The sequence below is a fragment of the Hyperolius riggenbachi genome, chromosome 4, assembly GCF_040937935.1.
Source record: "Hyperolius riggenbachi isolate aHypRig1 chromosome 4, aHypRig1.pri, whole genome shotgun sequence".
Lineage (NCBI taxonomy): Eukaryota > Metazoa > Chordata > Amphibia > Anura > Hyperoliidae > Hyperolius > Hyperolius riggenbachi.
The window spans coordinates 8,440,784-8,462,554 of record NC_090649.1 but is presented as its reverse complement, the minus strand read 5'-3'; the positions used below and the strand labels follow the sequence as shown (position 1 = coordinate 8,462,554).

Below are 21,771 nucleotides of genomic sequence, written 5' to 3'. Positions count from 1 at the left end.
CTGGAAGATTCCAGGGCAAGGGTGGGAAGGATGAAAAGCTAGGTGGCCATGCAACCATTCCTGCTAACCCAAAGCTTACTTGTGCCCTACAACACATTGGCTTAAGACTTGACCAAATCCAATGCTCCAATATGGGGAAGCTTCTCTGTTTGCTGTTTTTTTTTTTTTTTTTTTTTTTTTTTTAAGTGCGGTGTCACAGTTCACCCATCTCTTCAACTACAAGAACGGCCCAGGAGTAGTCTTAGCTACCCTAATATGTACGTTACAGCAGGGCCCTTATTACACTTTCTCTTACAGGGCAATGGAAACCGTTTTGCCCATGCGATAAGGCAAGGTGCAAAAATGAATTCATGCCTAGCAGAGGATGGTTTCGATCCATCGACCTCTGGGTTATGGGCCCAGCACGCTTCCGCTGCGCCACTCTGCTTCTGTTTGTATTCAACCTTCAAGTTTAAGAAGGGTACATTAGTTGAAATAGTTACACTACTATCTATGTTACAGCAAGGCCCTAATGACACTTTCTCTTAAGGGGCTATGGCCGACAATTGGCCCATATGGTAAGCAAGGTATAAAAACCAACGTACACCTAGCAGAGGATGGTTTCGATCCATCGACCTCTGGGTTATGGGCCCAGCACGCTTCCGCTGCGCCACTCTGCTGCCATACAGTGAATGCTTCATTGTGGGAAAAAGTGGCGTTAAACTTCTTGGAGCAGACTTACTTCCTCACTCCACAAGACACACATACATCCCCATAAAATCATTTAGCAACAACTGCAGGCACAGTCTCTGTGGCGCAATCGGTTAGCGCGTTTGGCTGTTAACCGAAAGGTTGGTGGTTCAAGCCCACCCAGGGACGGCCTTTCCTTTTGTGTTCAACAGTTGTCCGAAGAGAACCCCAGATAGCCATGTAGATTCATTTGAGACACGTTGGAATCTCATTCACGTTCATGAAAAGGGTGAGCAGCATCAAGTTCATGTCTTAGTGATACAACAGACATCCCTGGCAGTGTCTGTGACCAAATGAAGTTTTCTGTACCCCAGAAGCAGCAGTAAAGTATTAGCCGGGGATCGAACCCAAAGCCTGGCGACGGCTGTCAAGCCAAAGAAAGGCAGTTCAAGCCCACCCAAGGACAGGCTCGCCTTAGTGCCTTGCTAGCTATTTGTTTAGAACATTATAGAGTGTCTGCATTAAGTGTTGACCATTTAGAAAGAACTTTAAGCTGGCGTAGAGTCTGCTGCACCGGAATGGAACCTCTCCAGAGACTGAGCAGGTGCAGGATGTCCTAACTGTTCAGAGATCTTGTCTTGGTCTTGTCTTCCATGGAATTGTAGGGTGCCAAAAGCAAGCTCACATGTGTTGGCTGGGAATCGAACCCGGGTCAACTGCTTGGAAGGCAGCTATGCTCACCACTATACCACCAACGCTACATGCTGAAACTCGCCTAGCATGTACCATTGCAATATACCCAAGAGAAAAATGAGCTTGCTTATTTGCCTACTTTGCTAGATGTAAGCAGTGGGACACATGGTGATACTGCTTACAGACTTCAATTCAAGACTTCAGAAAGATCATGTGCCCCCCTGGATGATGCTGGTGCAACACACACAGCAAAGGACAGCAATTTGAAGTCTGGAAGATTCCAGGGCAAGGGTGGGAAGGATGAAAAGCTAGGTGGCCATGCAACCATTCCTGCTAACCCAAAGCTTACTTGTGCCCTACAACACATTGGCTTAAGACTTGACCAAATCCAATGCTCCAATATGGGGAAGCTTCTCTGTTTGCTGTTTTTTTTTTTTTTTTTTTTTTTTTTTTTTTTTAAGTGCGGTGTCACAGTTCACCCATCTCTTCAACTACAAGAACGGCCCAGGAGTAGTCTTAGCTACCCTAATATGTACGTTACAGCAGGGCCCTTATTACACTTTCTCTTACAGGGCAATGGAAACCGTTTTGCCCATGCGATAAAGCAAGGTGCAAAAATGAATTCATGCCTAGCAGAGGATGGTTTCGATCCATCGACCTCTGGGTTATGGGCCCAGCACGCTTCCGCTGCGCCACTCTGCTTCTGTTTGTATTCAACCTTCAAGTTTAAGAAGGGTACATTAGTTGAAATAGTTACACTACTATCTATGTTACAGCAAGGCCCTAATGACACTTTCTCTTAAGGGGCTATGGCCGACAATTGGCCCATATGGTAAGCAAGGTATAAAAACCAACGTACACCTAGCAGAGGATGGTTTCGATCCATCGACCTCTGGGTTATGGGCCCAGCACGCTTCCGCTGCGCCACTCTGCTGCCATACAGTGAATGCTTCATTGTGGGAAAAAGTGGCGTTAAACTTCTTGGAGCAGACTTACTTCCTCACTCCACAAGACACACATACATCCCCATAAAATCATTTAGCAACAACTGCAGGCACAGTCTCTGTGGCGCAATCGGTTAGCGCGTTCGGCTGTTAACCGAAAGGTTGGTGGTTCAAGCCCACCCAGGGACGGCCTTTCCTTTTGTGTTCAACAGTTGTCCGAAGAGAACCCCAGATAGCCATGTAGATTCATTTGAGACACGTTGGAATCTCATTCACGTTCATGAAAAGGGTGAGCAGCATCAAGTTCATGTCTTAGTGATACAACAGACATCCCTGGCAGTGTCTGTGACCAAATGAAGTTTTCTGTACCCCAGAAGCAGCAGTAAAGTATTAGCCGGGGATCGAACCCAAAGCCTGGCGACGGCTGTCAAGCCAAAGAAAGGCAGTTCAAGCCCACCCAAGGACAGACTCGCCTTAGTGCCTTGCTAGCTATTTGTTTAGAACATTATAGAGTGTCTGCATTAAGTGTTGACCATTTAGAAAGAACTTTAAGCTGGCGTAGAGTCTGCTGCACCGGAATGGAACCTCTCCAGAGACTGAGCAGGTGCAGGATGTCCTAACTGTTCAGAGATCTTGTCTTGGTCTTGTCTTCCATGGAATTGTAGGGTGCCAAAAGCAAGCTCTCATGCGTTGGCCGGGAATCGAACCCGGGTCAACTGCTTGGAAGGCAGCTATGCTCACCACTATACCACCAACGCTACATGCTGAAACTCGCCTAGCATGTACCATTGCAATACACCCAAGAGAAAAATGAGCTTGCTTATTTGCCTACTTTGCTAGATGTAAGCAGTGGGACACATGGTGATACTGCTTACAGACTTCAATTCAAGACTTCAGAAAGATCATGTGCCCCCCTGGATGATGCTGGTGCAACACACACAGCAAAGGACAGCAATTTGAAGTCTGGAAGATTCCAGGGCAAGGGTGGGAAGGATGAAAAGCTAGGTGGCCATGCAACCATTCCTGCTAACCCAAAGCTTACTTGTGCCCTACAACACATTGGCTTAAGACTTGACCAAATCCAATGCTCCAATATGGGGAAGCTTCTCTGTTTGCTGTTTTTTTTTTTTTTTTTTTTTTTTTTTTAAGTGCGGTGTCACAGTTCACCCATCTCTTCAACTACAAGAACGGCCCAGGAGTAGTCTTAGCTACCCTAATATGTACGTTACAGCAGGGCCCTTATTACACTTTCTCTTACAGGGCAATGGAAACCGTTTTGCCCATGCGATAAGGCAAGGTGCAAAAATGAATTCATGCCTAGCAGAGGATGGTTTCGATCCATCGACCTCTGGGTTATGGGCCCAGCACGCTTCCGCTGCGCCACTCTGCTTCTGTTTGTATTCAACCTTCAAGTTTAAGAAGGGTACATTAGTTGAAATAGTTACACTACTATCTATGTTACAGCAAGGCCCTAATGACACTTTCTCTTAAGGGGCTATGGCCGACAATTGGCCCATATGGTAAGCAAGGTATAAAAACCAACGTACACCTAGCAGAGGATGGTTTTGATCCATCGACCTCTGGGTTATGGGCCCAGCACGCTTCCGCTGCGCCACTCTGCTGCCATACAGTGAATGCTTCATTGTGGGAAAAAGTGGCGTTAAACTTCTTGGAGCAGACTTACTTCCTCACTCCACAAGACACACATACATCCCCATAAAATCATTTAGCAACAACTGCAGGCACAGTCTCTGTGGCGCAATCGGTTAGCGCGTTCGGCTGTTAACCGAAAGGTTGGTGGTTCAAGCCCACCCAGGGACGGCCTTTCCTTTTGTGTTCAACAGTTGTCCGAAGAGAACCCCAGATAGCCATGTAGATTCATTTGAGACACGTTGGAATCTCATTCACGTTCATGAAAAGGGTGAGCAGCATCAAGTTCATGTCTTAGTGATACAACAGACATCCCTGGCAGTGTCTGTGACCAAATGAAGTTTTCTGTACCCCAGAAGCAGCAGTAAAGTATTAGCCGGGGATCGAACCCAAAGCCTGGCGACGGCTGTCAAGCCAAAGAAAGGCAGTTCAAGCCCACCCAAGGACAGGCTCGCCTTAGTGCCTTGCTAGCTATTTGTTTAGAACATTATAGAGTGTCTGCATTAAGTGTTGACCATTTAGAAAGAACTTTAAGCTGGCGTAGAGTCTGCTGCACCGGAATGGAACCTCTCCAGAGACTGAGCAGGTGCAGGATGTCCTAACTGTTCAGAGATCTTGTCTTGGTCTTGTCTTCCATGGAATTGTAGGGTGCCAAAAGCAAGCTCACATGCGTTGGCCGGGAATCGAACCCGGGTCAACTGCTTGGAAGGCAGCTATGCTCACCACTATACCACCAACGCTACATGCTGAAACTCGCCTAGCATGTACCATTGCAATACACCCAAGAGAAAAATGAGCTTGCTTATTTGCCTACTTTGCTAGATGTAAGCAGTGGGACACATGGTGATACTGCTTACAGACTTCAATTCAAGACTTCAGAAAGATCATGTGCCCCCCTGGATGATGCTGGTGCAACACACACAGCAAAGGACAGCAATTTGAAGTCTGGAAGATTCCAGGGCAAGGGTGGGAAGGATGAAAAGCTAGGTGGCCATGCAACCATTCCTGCTAACCCAAAGCTTACTTGTGCCCTACAACACATTGGCTTAAGACTTGACCAAATCCAATGCTCCAATATGGGGAAGCTTCTCTGTTTGCTGTTTTTTTTTTTTTTTTTTTTTTTTTAAGTGCGGTGTCACAGTTCACCCATCTCTTCAACTACAAGAACGGCACAGGAGTAGTCTTAGCTACCCTAATATGTACGTTACAGCAGGGCCCTTATTACACTTTCTCTTACAGGGCAATGGAAACCGTTTTGCCCATGCGATAAGGCAAGGTGCAAAAATGAATTCATGCCTAGCAGAGGATGGTTTCGATCCATCGACCTCTGGGTTATGGGCCCAGCACGCTTCCGCTGCGCCACTCTGCTTCTGTTTGTATTCAACCTTCAAGTTTAAGAAGGGTACATTAGTTGAAATAGTTACACTACTATCTATGTTACAGCAAGGCCCTAATGACACTTTCTCTTAAGGGGCTATGGCCGACAATTGGCCCATATGGTAAGCAAGGTATAAAAACCAACGTACACCTAGCAGAGGATGGTTTCGATCCATCGACCTCTGGGTTATGGGCCCAGCACGCTTCCGCTGCGCCACTCTGCTGCCATACAGTGAATGCTTCATTGTGGGAAAAAGTGGCGTTAAACTTCTTGGAGCAGACTTACTTCCTCACTCCACAAGACACACATACATCCCCATAAAATCATTTAGCAACAACTGCAAGCACAGTCTCTGTGGCGCAATCGGTTAGCGCGTTCGGCTGTTAACCGAAAGGTTGGTGGTTCAAGCCCACCCAGGGACGGCCTTTCCTTTTGTGTTCAACAGTTGTCCGAAGAGAACCCCAGATAGCCATGTAGATTCATTTGAGACACGTTGGAATCTCATTCACGTTCATGAAAAGGGTGAGCAGCATCAAGTTCATGTCTTAGTGATACAACAGACATCCCTGGCAGTGTCTGTGACCAAATGAAGTTTTCTGTACCCCAGAAGCAGCAGTAAAGTATTAGCCGGGGATCGAACCCAAAGCCTGGCGACGGCTGTCAAGCCAAAGAAAGGCAGTTCAAGCCCACCCAAGGACAGGCTCGCCTTAGTGCCTTGCTAGCTATTTGTTTAGAACATTATAGAGTGTCTGCATTAAGTGTTGACCATTTAGAAAGAACTTTAAGCTGGCGTAGAGTCTGCTGCACCGGAATGGAACCTCTCCAGAGACTGAGCAGGTGCAGGATGTCCTAACTGTTCAGAGATCTTGTCTTGGTCTTGTCTTCCATGGAATTGTAGGGTGCCAAAAGCAAGCTCACATGCGTTGGCCGGGAATCGAACCCGGGTCAACTGCTTGGAAGGCAGCTATGCTCACCACTATACCACCAACGCTACATGCTGAAACTTGCCTAGCATGTACCATTGCAATATACCCAAGAGAAAAATGAGCTTGCTTATTTGCCTACTTTGCTAGATGTAAGCAGTGGGACACATGGTGATACTGCTTACAGACTTCAATTCAAGACTTCAGAAAGATCATGTGCCCCCCTGGATGATGCTGGTGCAACACACACAGCAAAGGACAGCAATTTGAAGTCTGGAAGATTCCAGGGCAAGGGTGGGAAGGATGAAAAGCTAGGTGGCCATGCAACCATTCCTGCTAACCCAAAGCTTACTTGTGCCCTACAACACATTGGCTTAAGACTTGACCAAATCCAATGCTCCAATATGGGGAAGCTTCTCTGTTTGCTGTTTTTTTTTTTTTTTTTTTTTTTTTTTTAAGTGCGGTGTCACAGTTCACCCATCTCTTCAACTACAAGAACGGCCCAGGAGTAGTCTTAGCTACCCTAATATGTACGTTACAGCAGGGCCCTTATTACACTTTCTCTTACAGGGCAATGGAAACCGTTTTGCCCATGCGATAAGGCAAGGTGCAAAAATGAATTCATGCCTAGCAGAGGATGGTTTCGATCCATCGACCTCTGGGTTATGGGCCCAGCACGCTTCCGCTGCGCCACTCTGCTTCTGTTTGTATTCAACCTTCAAGTTTAAGAAGGGTACATTAGTTGAAATAGTTACACTACTATCTATGTTACAGCAAGGCCCTAATGACACTTTCTCTTAAGGGGCTATGGCCGACAATTGGCCCATATGGTAAGCAAGGTATAAAAACCAACGTACACCTAGCAGAGGATGGTTTCGATCCATCGACCTCTGGGTTATGGGCCCAGCACGCTTCCGCTGCGCCACTCTGCTGCCATACAGTGAATGCTTCATTGTGGGAAAAAGTGGCGTTAAACTTCTTGGAGCAGACTTACTTCCTCACTCCACAAGACACACATACATCCCCATAAAATCATTTAGCAACAACTGCAGGCACAGTCTCTGTGGCGCAATCGGTTAGCGCGTTTGGCTGTTAACCGAAAGGTTGGTGGTTCAAGCCCACCCAGGGACGGCCTTTCCTTTTGTGTTCAACAGTTGTCCGAAGAGAACCCCAGATAGCCATGTAGATTCATTTGAGACACGTTGGAATCTCATTCACGTTCATGAAAAGGGTGAGCAGCATCAAGTTCATGTCTTAGTGATACAACAGACATCCCTGGCAGTGTCTGTGACCAAATGAAGTTTTCTGTACCCCAGAAGCAGCAGTAAAGTATTAGCCGGGGATCGAACCCAAAGCCTGGCGACGGCTGTCAAGCCAAAGAAAGGCAGTTCAAGCCCACCCAAGGACAGGCTCGCCTTAGTGCCTTGCTAGCTATTTGTTTAGAACATTATAGAGTGTCTGCATTAAGTGTTGACCATTTAGAAAGAACTTTAAGCTGGCGTAGAGTCTGCTGCACCGGAATGGAACCTCTCCAGAGACTGAGCAGGTGCAGGATGTCCTAACTGTTCAGAGATCTTGTCTTGGTCTTGTCTTCCATGGAATTGTAGGGTGCCAAAAGCAAGCTCACATGTGTTGGCTGGGAATCGAACCCGGGTCAACTGCTTGGAAGGCAGCTATGCTCACCACTATACCACCAACGCTACATGCTGAAACTCGCCTAGCATGTACCATTGCAATATACCCAAGAGAAAAATGAGCTTGCTTATTTGCCTACTTTGCTAGATGTAAGCAGTGGGACACATGGTGATACTGCTTACAGACTTCAATTCAAGACTTCAGAAAGATCATGTGCCCCCCTGGATGATGCTGGTGCAACACACACAGCAAAGGACAGCAATTTGAAGTCTGGAAGATTCCAGGGCAAGGGTGGGAAGGATGAAAAGCTAGGTGGCCATGCAACCATTCCTGCTAACCCAAAGCTTACTTGTGCCCTACAACACATTGGCTTAAGACTTGACCAAATCCAATGCTCCAATATGGGGAAGCTTCTCTGTTTGCTGTTTTTTTTTTTTTTTTTTTTTTTTTTTTTTTTTAAGTGCGGTGTCACAGTTCACCCATCTCTTCAACTACAAGAACGGCCCAGGAGTAGTCTTAGCTACCCTAATATGTACGTTACAGCAGGGCCCTTATTACACTTTCTCTTACAGGGCAATGGAAACCGTTTTGCCCATGCGATAAAGCAAGGTGCAAAAATGAATTCATGCCTAGCAGAGGATGGTTTCGATCCATCGACCTCTGGGTTATGGGCCCAGCACGCTTCCGCTGCGCCACTCTGCTTCTGTTTGTATTCAACCTTCAAGTTTAAGAAGGGTACATTAGTTGAAATAGTTACACTACTATCTATGTTACAGCAAGGCCCTAATGACACTTTCTCTTAAGGGGCTATGGCCGACAATTGGCCCATATGGTAAGCAAGGTATAAAAACCAACGTACACCTAGCAGAGGATGGTTTCGATCCATCGACCTCTGGGTTATGGGCCCAGCACGCTTCCGCTGCGCCACTCTGCTGCCATACAGTGAATGCTTCATTGTGGGAAAAAGTGGCGTTAAACTTCTTGGAGCAGACTTACTTCCTCACTCCACAAGACACACATACATCCCCATAAAATCATTTAGCAACAACTGCAGGCACAGTCTCTGTGGCGCAATCGGTTAGCGCGTTCGGCTGTTAACCGAAAGGTTGGTGGTTCAAGCCCACCCAGGGACGGCCTTTCCTTTTGTGTTCAACAGTTGTCCGAAGAGAACCCCAGATAGCCATGTAGATTCATTTGAGACACGTTGGAATCTCATTCACGTTCATGAAAAGGGTGAGCAGCATCAAGTTCATGTCTTAGTGATACAACAGACATCCCTGGCAGTGTCTGTGACCAAATGAAGTTTTCTGTACCCCAGAAGCAGCAGTAAAGTATTAGCCGGGGATCGAACCCAAAGCCTGGCGACGGCTGTCAAGCCAAAGAAAGGCAGTTCAAGCCCACCCAAGGACAGACTCGCCTTAGTGCCTTGCTAGCTATTTGTTTAGAACATTATAGAGTGTCTGCATTAAGTGTTGACCATTTAGAAAGAACTTTAAGCTGGCGTAGAGTCTGCTGCACCGGAATGGAACCTCTCCAGAGACTGAGCAGGTGCAGGATGTCCTAACTGTTCAGAGATCTTGTCTTGGTCTTGTCTTCCATGGAATTGTAGGGTGCCAAAAGCAAGCTCTCATGCGTTGGCCGGGAATCGAACCCGGGTCAACTGCTTGGAAGGCAGCTATGCTCACCACTATACCACCAACGCTACATGCTGAAACTCGCCTAGCATGTACCATTGCAATACACCCAAGAGAAAAATGAGCTTGCTTATTTGCCTACTTTGCTAGATGTAAGCAGTGGGACACATGGTGATACTGCTTACAGACTTCAATTCAAGACTTCAGAAAGATCATGTGCCCCCCTGGATGATGCTGGTGCAACACACACAGCAAAGGACAGCAATTTGAAGTCTGGAAGATTCCAGGGCAAGGGTGGGAAGGATGAAAAGCTAGGTGGCCATGCAACCATTCCTGCTAACCCAAAGCTTACTTGTGCCCTACAACACATTGGCTTAAGACTTGACCAAATCCAATGCTCCAATATGGGGAAGCTTCTCTGTTTGCTGTTTTTTTTTTTTTTTTTTTTTTTTTTTTAAGTGCGGTGTCACAGTTCACCCATCTCTTCAACTACAAGAACGGCCCAGGAGTAGTCTTAGCTACCCTAATATGTACGTTACAGCAGGGCCCTTATTACACTTTCTCTTACAGGGCAATGGAAACCGTTTTGCCCATGCGATAAGGCAAGGTGCAAAAATGAATTCATGCCTAGCAGAGGATGGTTTCGATCCATCGACCTCTGGGTTATGGGCCCAGCACGCTTCCGCTGCGCCACTCTGCTTCTGTTTGTATTCAACCTTCAAGTTTAAGAAGGGTACATTAGTTGAAATAGTTACACTACTATCTATGTTACAGCAAGGCCCTAATGACACTTTCTCTTAAGGGGCTATGGCCGACAATTGGCCCATATGGTAAGCAAGGTATAAAAACCAACGTACACCTAGCAGAGGATGGTTTTGATCCATCGACCTCTGGGTTATGGGCCCAGCACGCTTCCGCTGCGCCACTCTGCTGCCATACAGTGAATGCTTCATTGTGGGAAAAAGTGGCGTTAAACTTCTTGGAGCAGACTTACTTCCTCACTCCACAAGACACACATACATCCCCATAAAATCATTTAGCAACAACTGCAGGCACAGTCTCTGTGGCGCAATCGGTTAGCGCGTTCGGCTGTTAACCGAAAGGTTGGTGGTTCAAGCCCACCCAGGGACGGCCTTTCCTTTTGTGTTCAACAGTTGTCCGAAGAGAACCCCAGATAGCCATGTAGATTCATTTGAGACACGTTGGAATCTCATTCACGTTCATGAAAAGGGTGAGCAGCATCAAGTTCATGTCTTAGTGATACAACAGACATCCCTGGCAGTGTCTGTGACCAAATGAAGTTTTCTGTACCCCAGAAGCAGCAGTAAAGTATTAGCCGGGGATCGAACCCAAAGCCTGGCGACGGCTGTCAAGCCAAAGAAAGGCAGTTCAAGCCCACCCAAGGACAGGCTCGCCTTAGTGCCTTGCTAGCTATTTGTTTAGAACATTATAGAGTGTCTGCATTAAGTGTTGACCATTTAGAAAGAACTTTAAGCTGGCGTAGAGTCTGCTGCACCGGAATGGAACCTCTCCAGAGACTGAGCAGGTGCAGGATGTCCTAACTGTTCAGAGATCTTGTCTTGGTCTTGTCTTCCATGGAATTGTAGGGTGCCAAAAGCAAGCTCACATGCGTTGGCCGGGAATCGAACCCGGGTCAACTGCTTGGAAGGCAGCTATGCTCACCACTATACCACCAACGCTACATGCTGAAACTCGCCTAGCATGTACCATTGCAATACACCCAAGAGAAAAATGAGCTTGCTTATTTGCCTACTTTGCTAGATGTAAGCAGTGGGACACATGGTGATACTGCTTACAGACTTCAATTCAAGACTTCAGAAAGATCATGTGCCCCCCTGGATGATGCTGGTGCAACACACACAGCAAAGGACAGCAATTTGAAGTCTGGAAGATTCCAGGGCAAGGGTGGGAAGGATGAAAAGCTAGGTGGCCATGCAACCATTCCTGCTAACCCAAAGCTTACTTGTGCCCTACAACACATTGGCTTAAGACTTGACCAAATCCAATGCTCCAATATGGGGAAGCTTCTCTGTTTGCTGTTTTTTTTTTTTTTTTTTTTTTTTTAAGTGCGGTGTCACAGTTCACCCATCTCTTCAACTACAAGAACGGCACAGGAGTAGTCTTAGCTACCCTAATATGTACGTTACAGCAGGGCCCTTATTACACTTTCTCTTACAGGGCAATGGAAACCGTTTTGCCCATGCGATAAGGCAAGGTGCAAAAATGAATTCATGCCTAGCAGAGGATGGTTTCGATCCATCGACCTCTGGGTTATGGGCCCAGCACGCTTCCGCTGCGCCACTCTGCTTCTGTTTGTATTCAACCTTCAAGTTTAAGAAGGGTACATTAGTTGAAATAGTTACACTACTATCTATGTTACAGCAAGGCCCTAATGACACTTTCTCTTAAGGGGCTATGGCCGACAATTGGCCCATATGGTAAGCAAGGTATAAAAACCAACGTACACCTAGCAGAGGATGGTTTCGATCCATCGACCTCTGGGTTATGGGCCCAGCACGCTTCCGCTGCGCCACTCTGCTGCCATACAGTGAATGCTTCATTGTGGGAAAAAGTGGCGTTAAACTTCTTGGAGCAGACTTACTTCCTCACTCCACAAGACACACATACATCCCCATAAAATCATTTAGCAACAACTGCAAGCACAGTCTCTGTGGCGCAATCGGTTAGCGCGTTCGGCTGTTAACCGAAAGGTTGGTGGTTCAAGCCCACCCAGGGACGGCCTTTCCTTTTGTGTTCAACAGTTGTCCGAAGAGAACCCCAGATAGCCATGTAGATTCATTTGAGACACGTTGGAATCTCATTCACGTTCATGAAAAGGGTGAGCAGCATCAAGTTCATGTCTTAGTGATACAACAGACATCCCTGGCAGTGTCTGTGACCAAATGAAGTTTTCTGTACCCCAGAAGCAGCAGTAAAGTATTAGCCGGGGATCGAACCCAAAGCCTGGCGACGGCTGTCAAGCCAAAGAAAGGCAGTTCAAGCCCACCCAAGGACAGGCTCGCCTTAGTGCCTTGCTAGCTATTTGTTTAGAACATTATAGAGTGTCTGCATTAAGTGTTGACCATTTAGAAAGAACTTTAAGCTGGCGTAGAGTCTGCTGCACCGGAATGGAACCTCTCCAGAGACTGAGCAGGTGCAGGATGTCCTAACTGTTCAGAGATCTTGTCTTGGTCTTGTCTTCCATGGAATTGTAGGGTGCCAAAAGCAAGCTCACATGCGTTGGCCGGGAATCGAACCCGGGTCAACTGCTTGGAAGGCAGCTATGCTCACCACTATACCACCAACGCTACATGCTGAAACTTGCCTAGCATGTACCATTGCAATATACCCAAGAGAAAAATGAGCTTGCTTATTTGCCTACTTTGCTAGATGTAAGCAGTGGGACACATGGTGATACTGCTTACAGACTTCAATTCAAGACTTCAGAAAGATCATGTGCCCCCCTGGATGATGCTGGTGCAACACACACAGCAAAGGACAGCAATTTGAAGTCTGGAAGATTCCAGGGCAAGGGTGGGAAGGATGAAAAGCTAGGTGGCCATGCAACCATTCCTGCTAACCCAAAGCTTACTTGTGCCCTACAACACATTGGCTTAAGACTTGACCAAATCCAATGCTCCAATATGGGGAAGCTTCTCTGTTTGCTGTTTTTTTTTTTTTTTTTTTTTTTTTTTTTTTTAAGTGCGGTGTCACAGTTCACCCATCTCTTCAACTACAAGAACGGCCCAGGAGTAGTCTTAGCTACCCTAATATGTACGTTACAGCAGGGCCCTTATTACACTTTCTCTTACAGGGCAATGGAAACCGTTTTGCCCATGCGATAAAGCAAGGTGCAAAAATGAATTCATGCCTAGCAGAGGATGGTTTCGATCCATCGACCTCTGGGTTATGGGCCCAGCACGCTTCCGCTGCGCCACTCTGCTTCTGTTTGTATTCAACCTTCAAGTTTAAGAAGGGTACATTAGTTGAAATAGTTACACTACTATCTATGTTACAGCAAGGCCCTAATGACACTTTCTCTTAAGGGGCTATGGCCGACAATTGGCCCATATGGTAAGCAAGGTATAAAAACCAACGTACACCTAGCAGAGGATGGTTTCGATCCATCGACCTCTGGGTTATGGGCCCAGCACGCTTCCGCTGCGCCACTCTGCTGCCATACAGTGAATGCTTCATTGTGGGAAAAAGTGGCGTTAAACTTCTTGGAGCAGACTTACTTCCTCACTCCACAAGACACACATACATCCCCATAAAATCATTTAGCAACAACTGCAGGCACAGTCTCTGTGGCGCAATCGGTTAGCGCGTTCGGCTGTTAACCGAAAGGTTGGTGGTTCAAGCCCACCCAGGGACGGCCTTTCCTTTTGTGTTCAACAGTTGTCCGAAGAGAACCCCAGATAGCCATGTAGATTCATTTGAGACACGTTGGAATCTCATTCACGTTCATGAAAAGGGTGAGCAGCATCAAGTTCATGTCTTAGTGATACAACAGACATCCCTGGCAGTGTCTGTGACCAAATGAAGTTTTCTGTACCCCAGAAGCAGCAGTAAAGTATTAGCCGGGGATTGAACCCAAAGCCTGGCGACGGCTGTCAAGCCAAAGAAAGGCAGTTCAAGCCCACCCAAGGACAGGCTCGCCTTAGTGCCTTGCTAGCTATTTGTTTAGAACATTATAGAGTGTCTGCATTAAGTGTTGACCATTTAGAAAGAACTTTAAGCTGGCGTAGAGTCTGCTGCACCGGAATGGAACCTCTCCAGAGACTGAGCAGGTGCAGGATGTCCTAACTGTTCAGAGATCTTGTCTTGGTCTTGTCTTCCATGGAATTGTAGGGTGCCAAAAGCAAGCTCACATGCATTGGCCGGGAATCGAACCCGGGTCAACTGCTTGGAAGGCAGCTATGCTCACCACTATACCACCAACGCTACATGCTGAAACTCGCCTAGCATGTACCATTGCAATACACCCAAGAGAAAAATGAGCTTGCTTATTTGCCTACTTTGCTAGATGTAAGCAGTGGGACACATGGTGATACTGCTTACAGACTTCAATTCAAGACTTCAGAAAGATCATGTGCCCCCCTGGATGATGCTGGTGCAACACACACAGCAAAGGACAGCAATTTGAAGTCTGGAAGATTCCAGGGCAAGGGTGGGAAGGATGAAAAGCTAGGTGGCCATGCAACCATTCCTGCTAACCCAAAGCTTACTTGTGCCCTACAACACATTGGCTTAAGACTTGACCAAATCCAATGCTCCAATATGGGGAAGCTTCTCTGTTTGCTGTTTTTTTTTTTTTTTTTTTTTTTTTTTTAAGTGCGGTGTCACAGTTCACCCATCTCTTCAACTACAAGAACGGCACAGGAGTAGTCTTAGCTACCCTAATATGTACGTTACAGCAGGGCCCTTATTACACTTTCTCTTACAGGGCAATGGAAACCGTTTTGCCCATGCGATAAAGCAAGGTGCAAAAATGAATTCATGCCTAGCAGAGGATGGTTTCGATCCATCGACCTCTGGGTTATGGGCCCAGCACGCTTCCGCTGCGCCACTCTGCTTCTGTTTGAATTCTACCTTCAAGTTTAAGAAGGGTACATTAGTTGAAATAGTTACACTACTATCTATGTTACAGCAAGGCCCTAATGACACTTTCTCTTAAGGGGCTATGGCCGACAATTGGCCCATATGGTAAGCAAGGTATAAAAACCAACGTACACCTAGCAGAGGATGGTTTCGATCCATCGACCTCTGGGTTATGTGCCCAGCACGCTTCCGCTGCGCCACTCTGCTGCCATACAGTGAATGCTTCATTGTGGGAAAAAGTGGCGTTAAACTTCTTGGAGCAGACTTACTTCCTCACTCCACAAGACACACATACATCCCCATAAAATCATTTAGCAACAACTGCAGGCACAGTCTCTGTGGCGCAATCGGTTAGCGCGTTCGGCTGTTAACCGAAAGGTTGGTGGTTCAAGCCCACCCAGGGACGGCCTTTCCTTTTGTGTTCAACAGTTGTCCGAAGAGAACCCCAGATAGCCATGTAGATTCATTTGAGACACGTTGGAATCTCATTCACGTTCATGAAAAGGGTGAGCAGCATCAAGTTCATGTCTTAGTGATACAACAGACATCCCTGGCAGTGTCTGTGACCAAATGAAGTTTTCTGTACCCCAGAAGCAGCAGTAAAGTATTAGCCGGGGATCGAACCCAAAGCCTGGCGACGGCTGTCAAGCCAAAGAAAGGCAGTTCAAGCCCACCCAAGGACAGGCTCGCCTTAGTGCCTTGCTAGCTATTTGTTTAGAACATTATAGAGTGTCTGCATTAAGTGTTGACCATTTAGAAAGAACTTTAAGCTGGCGTAGAGTCTGCTGCACCGGAATGGAACCTCTCCAGAGACTGAGCAGGTGCAGGATGTCCTAACTGTTCAGAGATCTTGTCTTGGTCTTGTCTTCCATGGAATTGTAGGGTGCCAAAAGCAAGCTCACATGCATTGGCCGGGAATCGAACCCAGGTCAACTGCTTGGAAGGCAGCTATGCTCACCACTATACCACCAACGCTACATGCTGAAACTCACCTAGCATGTACCATTGCAATATACCCAAGAGAAAAATGAGCTTGCTTATTTGCCTACTTTGCTAGATGTAAGCAGTGGGACACATGGTGATACTGCTTACAGACTTCAATTCAAGACTTCAGAAAGATCATGTGCCCCCCTGGATGATGCTGGTGCAACACACACAGCAAAGGACAGCAATTTGAAGTCTGGAAGATTCCAGGGCAAGGGTGGGAAGGATGAAAAGCTAGGTGGCCATGCAACCATTCATGCTAACCCAAAGCTTACTTGTGCCCTACAACACATTGGCTTAAGACTTGACCAAATCCAATGCTCCAATATGGGGAAGCTTCTCTGTTTGCTGTTTTTTTTTTTTTTTTTTTTTTTTTAAGTGCGGTGTCACAGTTCACCCATCTCTTCAACTACAAGAACGGCCCAGGAGTAGTCTTAGCTACCCTAATATGTACGTTACAGCAGGGCCCTTATTACACTTTCTCTTACAGGGCAATGGAAACCGTTTTGCCCATGCGATAAAGCAAGGTGCAAAAATGAATTCATGCCTAGCAGAGGATGGTTTCGATCCATCGACCTCTGGGTTATGGGCCCAGCACGCTTCCGCTGCGCCACTCTGCTTCTGTTTGTATTCAACCTTCAAGTTTAAGAAGGGTACATTAGTTGAAATAGTTACACTACTATCTATGTTACAGCAAGGCCCTAATGACACTTTCTCTTAAGGGGCTATGGCCGACAATTGGCCCATATGGTAAGCAAGGTATAAAAACCAACGTACACCTAGCAGAGGATGGTTTCGATCCATCGACCTCTGGGTTATGGGCCCAGCACGCTTCCGCTGCGCCACTCTGCTGCCATACAGTGAATGCTTCATTGTGGGAAAAAGTGGCGTTAAACTTCTTGGAGCAGACTTACTTCCTCACTCCACAAGACACACATACATCCCCATAAAATCATTTAGCAACAACTGCAAGCACAGTCTCTGTGGCGCAATCGGTTAGCGCGTTCGGCTGTTAACCGAAAGGTTGGTGGTTCAAGCCCACCCAGGGACGGCCTTTCCTTTTGTGTTCAACAGTTGTCCGAAGAGAACCCCAGATAGCCATGTAGATTCATTTGAGACACGTTGGAATCTCATTCACGTTCATGAAAAGGGTGAGCAGCATCAAGTTCATGTCTTAGTGATACAACAGACATCCCTGGCAGTGTCTGTGACCAAATGAAGTTTTCTGTACCCCAGAAGCAGCAGTAAAGTATTAGCCGGGGATCGAACCCAAAGCCTGGCGACGGCTGTCAAGCCAAAGAAAGGCAGTTCAAGCCCACCCAAGGACAGGCTCGCCTTAGTGCCTTGCTAGCTATTTGTTTAGAACATTATAGAGTGTCTGCATTAAGTGTTGACCATTTAGAAAGAACTTTAAGCTGGCGTAGAGTCTGCTGCACCGGAATGGAACCTCTCCAGAGACTGAGCAGGTGCAGGATGTCCTAACTGTTCAGAGATCTTGTCTTGGTCTTGTCTTCCATGGAATTGTAGGGTGCCAAAAGTAGTGTTGGGCGAACATCTAGATGTTCGGGTTCGGGCCGAACAGGCCGAACATGGCCGCGATGTTCGGGTGTTCGACCCGAACTCTGAACATAATGGAAGTCAATGGGGACCCGAACTTTTGTGGTTTGTAAAGCCTCCTTACATGCTACATACCCCAAATTTACAGGGTATGTGCACCTTGGGAGTGGGTACAAGAGGAAAAAAAAAATTAGCAAAAAGAGCTTATAGTTTTTGAGAAAATCGATTTTAAAGTTTCAAAGGGAAAACTGTCTTTTAAATGCGGGAAATGTCTGTTTTCTTTGCACAGGTAACATGTTTTTTGTCGGCATGCAGTCATAAATGTAATACATATAAGAGGTTCCAGGAAAAGGGACCGGTAACGCTAACCCAGCAGCAGCACACGTGATGGAACAGGAGGAGGCGCAGGAGGAGAAGGCCACGCTTTGTGAGACACAACAACCCCGGCCTTGCATGAGGGCAAGAAGCGTGCGGATAGCATGCTTTGTACCGCCATGCAGTCATAAATGTAATAAAGATAAGAGGTTCCATAAACAGGGACCGGCAACGCTAACCCAGCAGCAGCAGCAGCAGACGTGATGGAACAGGAGCAGGCGCAGGAGGAGAAGGCCACGCTTTGTGAGACACAACAACCCAGGCCTTGCATGAGGGCAAGAAGCGTGCGGATAGCATGCTTTGTACCGCCATGCAGTCATAAATGTAATAAAGATAAGAGGTTCCATAAACAGGGAGCGGCAACGCTAACCCAGCAGCAGCAGCAGCACCAGACGTGATGGAACAGGAGCAGGCGCAGGAGGAGAAGGCCAAGCTTTTTGAGACACAACAACACAGGCCTTGCATGAGGACAAAAAGCGTGCGGATATAGCAATGCTTTTTGCCGCCATGCAGTCATAAGTGTAATACAGATGAGAGGTTCAATAAACAGGGACCGGAAACGCTAAACCATCCCATCATGGTTTAAACCATCCCATCAACCATCGCTAAACCATCCCATCAACCACTGACATCATGCCCTTGAAGCTGTTTGTCTCCACCAATCGATATGGCAGCATTTCGCAGGCCAGAAGCTTGGCTATGCTGGCTGTTACTGCCACGGCCCGGGGGTCATTTGCTGGCAATTTCCTCTTGCGCTCAAACATCTCCGACACAGACAACTGAACCGTAGCGCTGCACACGGAAGGGCTGTTGGTTGTTGTGTTTGAAAGAGAATCTGTACTCTGAAATTCTTACAATAAAAAGCATACCATTCTATTCATTATGTGCTCCTGGTCCCCTCTGTGCTGTTTCTGCCATTCTCTGCTGCAAACCTGGCTTGTAATTGCCAGTTTTAGGCAGTGTTTACAAACAAACTAACCAGCTTCTAATAGGCTCATCTAAGCAGAGTGTGTTAGTCACACAGAGCCTGCAGGGGGTGTGTACAGCTTCTAGCTAATCACAAGCAGCCCTGCACATTCCAGTCTGACTGCCTCAGCCTGACTGTGCCGACTATAGAGAGAAGATTAGATCATATAACAGAGATAACACAGCTACTGTGCAATTAGGAAAAGCTGCAGTAAGCCAGACCACATTAGAAAAGGCATAGGAACTTATAGCATAGAAGAAATAAAGATAAACAATTTGTTACAGAGTCTCTTGAAGAACACTGGGAGACCTCAAGAGCACTACTCCGGAAAGTGACAGTGTCAGCGTCGTCTGATGTTTGTGAATGTTGTGAACCACGCAATGGCTGGGCTACTGCTGCTGCTGAGGCGGGTCTGGTGGTAAGTCTGGTGAACCCAAGGGAGGCAGTGTTGCTGGTACCCTGTCCTGCCGCGTTTGCCCACAGAGTGGGATGTTTGGATAGCATGTGGCGGCTCATGCTGGTGGTGGAGAGGTTGTTAATACTTTTCCCCCTGCTCAGGCGGGTCTTGCACACCTTGCAAATCGCCATGGTAACATCCTCAGTGCAGTCTTCAAAGAAAGCCCAGACTTTGGAGCACCTGCCTCCTTGCTGGCGATTTCTGTTTGCTCCTCTTTTGCCTCTCACTTGAACTTCCACGCTTGTGGTGCCTGAAATTGCGCGCCGCCTACCTTGTGGCACAAGGCGAGCTCGTGCAGCAGTGGGTTCTTCAACAGACTCATCTGTGCTGCTGCTACGACGGCGATGTTCTCGTTCACAAACAAAATCTGGGTCTCTGTCCACATTGTCCATACCCTCCTCTTCCATCTCCTCAAACTCGTCATATGTCATTGTGGGCCGCCGCCGTGGAGTAGAGCTCCCCACAACAACCTCTGCGCAGCACACTCCAACGTCGTCTTCCAGATCTTGTCGGCCGACCTCCTGCAATTGCAACCCCTCCTGCCCAAATTGCTCTGGGATTTGGGTTTCCGAGTCCTCTTCGGACTCGCCTTGTATTTCAGTGCGCGGTGCATTTCCCACAGTTAACGGTTGTGAATCCAGGCACAACATTTCTGGCTGTTCCTCCATTGACCTTTGAAAGGTGGAAGTTTGTTGGGCTGGGAATAGCTCCTGCGAATACCCCATTGTGTCCTGAGGTAATTCATCGGACTGGTTATCTGGCAGTTGTGTGCGTGGTGTCGCTGCCGGTTGTGTCAGCTTTGTGCCCACTGGCTCCTTGTAACTGGCTGAGGACTCGGACCTCGTGCGTGATGTGCTGGTGCTGCTTAACCCACTGCTGGACGCTTGAGAGGTCATCCAAGTAATTATCTGGTCCTGTTCTTTTGGATTTGTGAGGGTTGTTGTCCTGGACAACATGGGCGGTATTGAGTGGGTTTTCTTGGGTGCTCCCCTGTGGCCTGTACGTGAACCGTCAGGGGAAACACCTCTTCCCTTGCCCCTCCCTCTTTCACCGGATTTCTTCCTCATTTCACTTATCCTTACAGTACACGCTGACTGGCAGCAGTACAGTGGCAGTACAGAAATGCTATACAGTACCACTATTCCCAGCAGCGACACAGAGCACAATGCTATACAGTGACGGGTGAGCGGTGTACCACTATTCCCAGCAGCGACACAGAGCACAATGCTATACAGTGGCGGGTGAGCGGTGTACCACTATTCCCAGCAGACACAGAACAGTACACAGAATGCTATATAGTGTGGCTGAACGAGCGGTGTACCACTATTCCCAGCAGACACAGAACAGTACACAGAATGCTATATAGTGTGGCTGAACGAGCGGTGTACTACTGTTCCCAGCAGACACAGAACAGTACACAGAATGCTATATAGTGTGGCTGAACGAGCGGTGTACTACTGTTCCCAGCAGACACAGAACAGTACAGAGAATGCTATATAGTGTGGCTGAACGAGCGGTGTACTACTGTTCCCAGCAGACACAGAACAGTACACAGAATGCTATATAGTGTGGCTGAACGAGCGGTGTACCACTATTCCCAGCAGACACAGAACAGTACACAGAATGCTATATAGTGTGGCTGAACGAGCGGTGTACTACTGTTCCCAGCAGACACAGAACAGTACAGAGAATGCTATATAGTGTGGCTGAACGAGCGGTGTACTACTGTTCCCAGCAGACACAGAACAGTACACAGAATGCTATATAGTGTGGCTGAACGAGCGGTGTACCACTATTCCCAGCAGACACAGAACAGTACACAGAATGCTATATAGTGTGGCTGAACGAGCGGTGTACCACTATTCCCAGCAGACACAGAACAGTACACAGAATGCTATATAGTGTGGCTGAACGAGCGGTGTACTACTGTTCCCAGCAGACACAGAACAGTACACAGAATGCTATATAGTGTGGCTGAACGAGCGGTGTACTACTGTTCCCAGCAGACACAGAACAGTACAGAGAATGCTATATAGTGTGGCTGAACGAGCGGTGTACTACTGTTCCCAGTAGACACAGAACAGTACACAGAATGCTATATAGTGTGGCTGAACGAGCGGTGTACTACTGTTCCCAGCAGACACAGAACAGTACACAGAATGCTATATAGTGTGGCTGAACGAGCGGTGTACTACTGTTCCCAGCAGACACAGAACAGTACACAGAATGCTATATAGTGTGGCTGAACGAGCGGTGTACTACTGTTCCCAGCAGACACAGAAC

The 21,771-nt window shown here is 47.3% G+C and overlaps 19 non-coding genes across 19 annotated transcripts; 11 read left to right on the top strand and 8 right to left on the bottom strand.

Annotated features, from left to right (window-relative positions):
• Window positions 1–784: 784 nt before the first annotated feature.
• TRNAN-GUU (transfer RNA asparagine (anticodon GUU)) lies at window positions 785–858 on the top strand. The gene has a single exon. It is a non-coding gene; the product is annotated as a tRNA-Asn (tRNA).
• A 1,563-nt stretch (window positions 859–2,421) lies between these two features.
• TRNAN-GUU (transfer RNA asparagine (anticodon GUU)) lies at window positions 2,422–2,495 on the top strand. The gene has a single exon. It is a non-coding gene; the product is annotated as a tRNA-Asn (tRNA).
• A 497-nt stretch (window positions 2,496–2,992) lies between these two features.
• Window positions 2,993–3,064, bottom strand: TRNAG-UCC (transfer RNA glycine (anticodon UCC)). Its single transcript has one exon. It is a non-coding gene; the product is annotated as a tRNA-Gly (tRNA).
• Window positions 3,065–4,053: 989 nt separating this feature from the next.
• TRNAN-GUU (transfer RNA asparagine (anticodon GUU)) lies at window positions 4,054–4,127 on the top strand. The gene has a single exon. It is a non-coding gene; the product is annotated as a tRNA-Asn (tRNA).
• A 497-nt stretch (window positions 4,128–4,624) lies between these two features.
• On the bottom strand, window positions 4,625–4,696 carry TRNAG-UCC (transfer RNA glycine (anticodon UCC)). The gene has a single exon. It is a non-coding gene; the product is annotated as a tRNA-Gly (tRNA).
• A 986-nt stretch (window positions 4,697–5,682) lies between these two features.
• On the top strand, window positions 5,683–5,756 carry TRNAN-GUU (transfer RNA asparagine (anticodon GUU)). Its single transcript has one exon. It is a non-coding gene; the product is annotated as a tRNA-Asn (tRNA).
• A 497-nt stretch (window positions 5,757–6,253) lies between these two features.
• Window positions 6,254–6,325, bottom strand: TRNAG-UCC (transfer RNA glycine (anticodon UCC)). Its single transcript has one exon. It is a non-coding gene; the product is annotated as a tRNA-Gly (tRNA).
• Window positions 6,326–7,314: 989 nt separating this feature from the next.
• Window positions 7,315–7,388, top strand: TRNAN-GUU (transfer RNA asparagine (anticodon GUU)). Its single transcript has one exon. It is a non-coding gene; the product is annotated as a tRNA-Asn (tRNA).
• Window positions 7,389–8,951: 1,563 nt separating this feature from the next.
• Window positions 8,952–9,025, top strand: TRNAN-GUU (transfer RNA asparagine (anticodon GUU)). The gene has a single exon. It is a non-coding gene; the product is annotated as a tRNA-Asn (tRNA).
• Window positions 9,026–9,522: 497 nt separating this feature from the next.
• TRNAG-UCC (transfer RNA glycine (anticodon UCC)) lies at window positions 9,523–9,594 on the bottom strand. Its single transcript has one exon. It is a non-coding gene; the product is annotated as a tRNA-Gly (tRNA).
• A 989-nt stretch (window positions 9,595–10,583) lies between these two features.
• On the top strand, window positions 10,584–10,657 carry TRNAN-GUU (transfer RNA asparagine (anticodon GUU)). The gene has a single exon. It is a non-coding gene; the product is annotated as a tRNA-Asn (tRNA).
• A 497-nt stretch (window positions 10,658–11,154) lies between these two features.
• On the bottom strand, window positions 11,155–11,226 carry TRNAG-UCC (transfer RNA glycine (anticodon UCC)). The gene has a single exon. It is a non-coding gene; the product is annotated as a tRNA-Gly (tRNA).
• A 986-nt stretch (window positions 11,227–12,212) lies between these two features.
• On the top strand, window positions 12,213–12,286 carry TRNAN-GUU (transfer RNA asparagine (anticodon GUU)). Its single transcript has one exon. It is a non-coding gene; the product is annotated as a tRNA-Asn (tRNA).
• A 497-nt stretch (window positions 12,287–12,783) lies between these two features.
• On the bottom strand, window positions 12,784–12,855 carry TRNAG-UCC (transfer RNA glycine (anticodon UCC)). The gene has a single exon. It is a non-coding gene; the product is annotated as a tRNA-Gly (tRNA).
• A 993-nt stretch (window positions 12,856–13,848) lies between these two features.
• TRNAN-GUU (transfer RNA asparagine (anticodon GUU)) lies at window positions 13,849–13,922 on the top strand. Its single transcript has one exon. It is a non-coding gene; the product is annotated as a tRNA-Asn (tRNA).
• Window positions 13,923–14,419: 497 nt separating this feature from the next.
• On the bottom strand, window positions 14,420–14,491 carry TRNAG-UCC (transfer RNA glycine (anticodon UCC)). Its single transcript has one exon. It is a non-coding gene; the product is annotated as a tRNA-Gly (tRNA).
• A 989-nt stretch (window positions 14,492–15,480) lies between these two features.
• TRNAN-GUU (transfer RNA asparagine (anticodon GUU)) lies at window positions 15,481–15,554 on the top strand. The gene has a single exon. It is a non-coding gene; the product is annotated as a tRNA-Asn (tRNA).
• A 497-nt stretch (window positions 15,555–16,051) lies between these two features.
• On the bottom strand, window positions 16,052–16,123 carry TRNAG-UCC (transfer RNA glycine (anticodon UCC)). Its single transcript has one exon. It is a non-coding gene; the product is annotated as a tRNA-Gly (tRNA).
• Window positions 16,124–17,109: 986 nt separating this feature from the next.
• On the top strand, window positions 17,110–17,183 carry TRNAN-GUU (transfer RNA asparagine (anticodon GUU)). Its single transcript has one exon. It is a non-coding gene; the product is annotated as a tRNA-Asn (tRNA).
• Window positions 17,184–21,771: the final 4,588 nt, after the last annotated feature.